The sequence below is a fragment of the Phascolarctos cinereus genome, unplaced genomic scaffold, assembly GCF_003287225.1.
Source record: "Phascolarctos cinereus isolate Bilbo 61053 unplaced genomic scaffold, phaCin_HiC Scaffold_726;HRSCAF=1367, whole genome shotgun sequence".
NCBI classification, from domain to species: Eukaryota; Metazoa; Chordata; class Mammalia; order Diprotodontia; family Phascolarctidae; genus Phascolarctos; species Phascolarctos cinereus.
In genome coordinates this window covers 173,880,384-173,886,541 of record NW_027556098.1, presented here as the reverse complement: position 1 = coordinate 173,886,541, position 6,158 = coordinate 173,880,384, and positions in this window count along the sequence as shown.

The following is a 6,158-nucleotide window of genomic DNA, read 5'->3' as shown; positions in this document are numbered from 1 at the left end:
GCCTTGTGTGTGGTATTCATTCATGGCACTATGTCAAATTTTGATGCTTACCAAGAAGACCCTGTTTTTGCTGAAATGACTGCTCAGTCAGAATCATTCTTGTAACTTCTAATGAATGCAGTACTTAGACATCATGTCTTCATTTGTCTGAAGGAAAAAATGTTTCTCCTTTTGGTCCCTTCCTACTCAGTTTTATTCTGCCTCAAGCTTTACAACTAAAGTGAAGAAACAATGAACAGACTGATTTAGGGTAAGGGAGCCCATATCCAAATTACAAATAAGAAGAAACCTTGATCAGTCTTTCATCTGCTGGGTTTCAAGAAAGATTGTACTCAAACCATCCAGTAAAATAAGAATCTTGCTCAAAGACCTCGTTTCACAAGTAAAGAAATAGAATCCTAGAAGTTGAAATTAATTACATAGTACTACATAGCTGATAAGCGACAGAGCCTTAGAAGTTGTAGGTCATAGATTTAGAACTGGAAGGTATTTAGAGTTAATCCAGTCTAGCTAAGTTCCAGCAAGTCTATAGCATTTGTCTGATGTACCAGTCTAGTAACCCCATCAAAATAAAATTCTGCTTGGTTTGTTTTTGGTAAATCCATGCTGGCCTTTCAGAAAACTCTTCAAGGTGTAAACATGTATGAGCACACATGCAAACTGTAGCAGTCTTCCAGAATTTTGCCCAAGAGTAGGTAATCAAGCTCATCAGTCCTGAGATTATAGAATCTACTCCCTTACTTTTTTTTTTTAAATAGGGACATTTGTAGTCCATCTTTGAGCATCTCTTCTATTCCTCATGATTCCTCATATCACCACCAATATCTGTTTTTTACTACTTTAGGATTTATCTCAGCCTGAAAAAACTAGATGTCAAATTGACAGCTAATATGAATGATGGTTTGAAAAAGGTCTTGGATGGGGTTGAAATTAACAAAATGAGTTTAAGAAGGATAGATGTCAAATCCTACCCTTCTGTCATTTGCTTTCCTGATTCAGTGCTCTTCATTAAACCATACTGCAAAGTTTTCATAATGGAAGAGATGATGATGTAACTTAGAAGCAGGAAGCAACATAAGCAAATTCATATCTTTGTTCTGGTGAATACATTTATTTTTCTGCCCTTTGAAGAAACTGTCCTTTTTGTTCAATTACCTTTCATTTTTTATTCCTAGTTAAGTTCAGGTGTGGGAAATTTTGTGCCACAGTTACCTATGCTAACATACTTAGTAGTGATAGGCTTTGCGAACCTCAGACATAGGCAATTTTGAAGACAAGATTTATGTGAAAGCTGTGAAGGACAAGAAACTTCCTGGATTAAATTCAATTACTGTTGTTCTCACTTCTCTGTATCTCAGTTTCTTAATCTATAAAGTGATGAGGTTAGAATAGATAGAGATCTTTAACCTTTTTTGTGTCATGGACCTCTTTGGCAATCTGTTGAAGGCTATGGACCCTTCAATTTTTAAAAAATTCATAATTGAAGGAAATGCTAAATTTCTGTTAGAAATTAGTGAAAATAAAGGTGTTAACTTTTTTCACATCCCCCCCCCCCCCCGTGAATTCTGTCTGTGACCTCCAGGTTGACAACCCCTAGACTAACTGATATCAATGTCCCTTTAAATTCATAAAATATCATGATTCCTTTTAAGTTTTCAGCTCTCACTGTCATTGCCAGGCCAGGTCCCCAAGAAAGGACAACTGACTACCCTTCTCGGAGTTCTAACTGTAATATCAGGAGGCGTTTGTACTACTCTTACTCATGAGCCCCCAACTGGTGTACTACCATTCATAGTGAGTCAGTTAATTAGCTTTAAGAAAGCATATTTTACCAAGCAAGCATAGCAAGAACAGTTATTGCAGAAACACCTCTCCATCCCCACACACACCCTCCCCCAAACAACAACTGGAGGCATACTTTCCTTCCCCATACTAAAGACTCCAGAGAAGAATACTTCGTACTTTGTAGCCAAAGGGTGAACAGTTCTTAATTACTGGGAGCCCTTTTCTCCTTTGTGGAATCTTAGTGAAGTTCCACTTAACTATAGCTCTCTGCTGTCTCTGAGGTAGCTGCCTTTCCTTGTCTACCTCATTCTTTGTCAGCTCTCTGCAGACGCAGCTGTTGTCTCTGAAGGACTTTTGAGATCTACCACCGTAGGACAGTCTGATTGCTGGGATGCTGTATTTACGACTGGTTTGCTCTGTCACTTATAGGCCTCAAAGTGTGGGTTAATTCAGCCTATCACAAGAAGTTTTCTGTCTCTTTATACCAAATATATCAAGGACTTGTTTGCACACACTCCCCCCCCTTTTTTCAGCTTCCTTTTGAGTGTTGTCTTCTCTTACCCACTGCCACCTTAGATTGTAAGCTTCTTGAGGCCAGGGACTGTCTGTCTCTTTTCTTTCTTTTTCTTTTTCTTTCTTCCTTTCTTTCCCCAGCACTTAGCACAGTGCCTAGCACCTAGTACATTTATCAAATGACTGACCTAGTCCCTAGTTTGCACCTTTGATTCATTACACCTGGAGGAGGATAACCCCCAACCTTACATAAACTTGTACCCTGACATTTTCTTTGGACAAAGATTCACACTTTCATTGCACAGAGCCTGATACTCAGCCCACTAAAATTCTCTTACTTTGCTACTTAGAGGGTCTCATCCATGTGTGTACCCTCTCCAGCAATGCACAGCAGCAGACTATAACCTTATTAGCCTATGGAAATATCATTAGTTTTCTAAATAATAGGTACTTAGAAACATGTATTTAATTGAATTACAGCCAGTACAATTTTCAGTTGTTTTCTGAAGTCCTTTTAGGTCTGACCCCGAATTCCTTGGGCCAAAACTAATCTCTGAACCTGATTTTGTGTTATTAGCTCTGTCTCAGTTCTGCTTCCAATTTATATACCTAAGCAGCCTCTCAAATGCTAATTCATGACTTTGGATACCAGAGTAGGGGCACTGGGGCTACCTGCCTTCACTGGAGGGCTCTTGGGACTTGTTTTGTTTTAATAGTTATTACTTCCAGGAAAGAAAAGCTATCCCATGCTGGAGGCACTCCAATTCAGTACCCACTCAAAAGAAACCGTAGCTCAAAGATGCTTGCCTGCCCTCCCGTTATGAGGAAGAACATGTTCTCAGAGAGGCTCAATGACATCAGGAGGGTGATGTCCCAACTTGGAAGTGAGTTGGATTTGAGTGAGGCAGAGCTGTGCAGAGTCATCAGCCTCACTCTCTTCTCCAGCCAGAATCTTTGGAGTCCAGTGGCAGGACATAGGTCAGAACAACTGGTGGTCGCCCCGGAAGCAGTGGGAGACCTTCAGGATCAAGAACAAAATCTAGGTAAAGCAAGGAGGACCCTTGCCCTAACACCTTTTGCCTTCCCTTCCTCTCCTCTCACTTCTTAACCCCATGCAATCTGTCATCTGAACTCCACTGAAACTCTTTTCTCCTAAGATGTTGATGATCTCTTCATTGCCAGATTTGGTGGCCTTCTCTCAATCCTCAACCTTCTTAACCTCTTTGAGCCATTTGACACTGCTGATCTTCCTCTCCTCCTGGATACTCTCTCCTGTCTGAGTTTTCATAACACTGCTCTGTTGGTTCCCCTCCTACCCAGTGTGATTGAGCCTCAGTCTTTTGCCAGTTCATCAAACATATCACATCTACCTCCACATCTCTCTCATTCAACCCTTTCTACTCACACAGCCATCAACCTACTTCATTCAGACTATCATCATCTATTGCCTTGACTATTTCAATAGCCTCCTAATTAGTTTCCCTATGTCACTGTTCATCTTTCTAATTTATCTTCCAAATTAGTTGCCAAAGTGATCTTGCTGAAGCACAGATAGGACTCTGTCACTTTCCTACTCAATAAACTTCAATGGTCCCTAATGCTTTTTGGATCAAATACAAACTTTTCTGTTTAGCTTTTAAAGCCTGTCACAACCTGGCCCCACCTCGCCTTTCCAAATTTATACATTACTTTCCACATACTCTTATGGTTCAGCTAACCTGACCTTATTGTTCCTCACACATAGCCGTGGAATTCTCTTTCCATGTTCCATCTCTCTTCCTTTGTTCTTGCTATCTTCCATGCCTAGAATGTAATCCTTTCTCACCTCTGCCTCTAAGAATCTCTTTCCTTCAAGACTTGGCTCAAGAAATACTTTCTACATCAGAGGTTCTTAACTTGGGATTGACAGATTCCTAAGTGGTCCATGAACTTGGGTGGGAAAAAAAATTGCATCTGTATTTTTACTAATATTTGATTTCCTTTGTAATCCTATGCATTTTGTTTTATGTATCTAAAATCATTATTCTGAGGAGCCCACAGGCTTCACCAGACTACCAAAGGGGATACATTATACAAAAAAGAAGGTTGAGAGCCCCTATTCTACACGAAGCCTTTCCTGATGCCTCTGGTGCTAGTGCTCTCCCCATCTCAAATTTACCATGAATTCATTTTGTATTTTGTTATAGTAATCCATTCTTTGAGTTCCATATCCTGCCCCACCCAACTGGGGGCATAGTCCCAAGTCACTGTCCTGGGCCCTCTCTTCTTTATACTCTCTCATTTGGTGACCTCTGTAGCTACCATGGGTCTAATTATCATCTCTATTCACATGACTCCAAAATCTCTATATCCAGCCTCAGCCTCCAACTGGAACTCTGGTCATGAATCTCTAGTTCCTATTGACATTCCAAACTCAATATGACCAAAAATTGAACTCATTATCTTTCCCATGCAAACTCATCCCTCTGCCAAACTTCTCTCTTTCCTTCCAGGGGCACCATCATCCTTCTAGTCACCCAGGTTCACCACCCTTTGTTTTCTTTGTTTCCTCATTCTCTCTTACTTCCTATATGCAATCAGTTGCCAGATCTTTCTTCCTCAACAACATCTCTCCCATCTACCTCTTTCTCTGTGTTCACACAGCCACCAACCTAGTTCAGGACCTCATTACCTCTCTTTGGACTATTAGAAAAGCCACCTATCAAGTCCTTTCCTCAAGTCAAGTCTTCCTCCTGTCCTTGCTCATTGTCAGAAGTCCTTGCTCAAGTCAAGTCCTTGTTCATTGTCAGAAAAGCTGCTAAAAATGATTTTCCTAAAGCATAGATCTGAACATGTTCCCTACTCTCCATCCCTACCTACTCAATAACCTTTCAAGTCTTCCTTTTACCTCAGTGGTCTTCTCTGTTTGAACCTTTAAGCCCTTTACAACCTGGCCTCAACCTGTCTTTTTAGCCTTATACATTATTCCCCTTCATACGCTACAATCCAAAGTGACCATTCTTTCAAACTGAGATAATACTTGTAAAATATTGTAAAGTCAGTGCCTGGCAAATCATAAATGCTTGTTCCCATTCTTCCCCCAATCCCACCTCTTGCTGTTCCTTACACACAATACACCGTCTCTCATCTATACACCTTTGCACTGACTGTCCTGGAGGATACTCCCTTCTTACCTCTGCTTCTTAGAATCTCATTTCTTTCCAAACTCAGCTCAAGCACCATCTTCTACATGAAACCTTTCATTATCCCTCTAGCCACTAGTGCCCTCTCACAAGTTATCTTGTATTTATTTTCTGTATGTTTGCATATACTTATATATGTTCATGTTTTCTCCCCTAACAAAATATAAGCTCCTTAAGAACAGGCACTATTTCATTTTTGTCTTTGTATACCTAGCTCCTACCATACTGCCAGACAAATGATAGGTGCTTAATAAAATCCTTGTTGATTGACTGAGTTCTACTGTGTATGCCTCCTTCAGTGGACCCTCAGCCAAGAATGGTACTGTTTTGTAAGTATCCGTCTCTCCCCTTTCTGCTTAGGCTCCAAAACAAAAATTGATAGGTGGTGATGGTCCTTGTCCAAACATTGACTGGTAAAGAGTAAAGCCAGTGGCATTATTTCTTGCAGCATTTATGCGTGCACTAGAATTGTCCCAAGTTGACTCCACTGAAATTTCTGCTTAGACTCAGTATACTCAGCAGTGTACAGATAAATGCTAAGGCTGTTGACTTCTCTGATGAAGTATAGCTCTATATTTGATTCCTATCAAAACTAATTCCTTTTTTGAATAGTTTATCCTCAAAATCTCTACCTTAGTCTGAATGGGTCATGGCTACGAAGCCATATCCTGGAGAAAT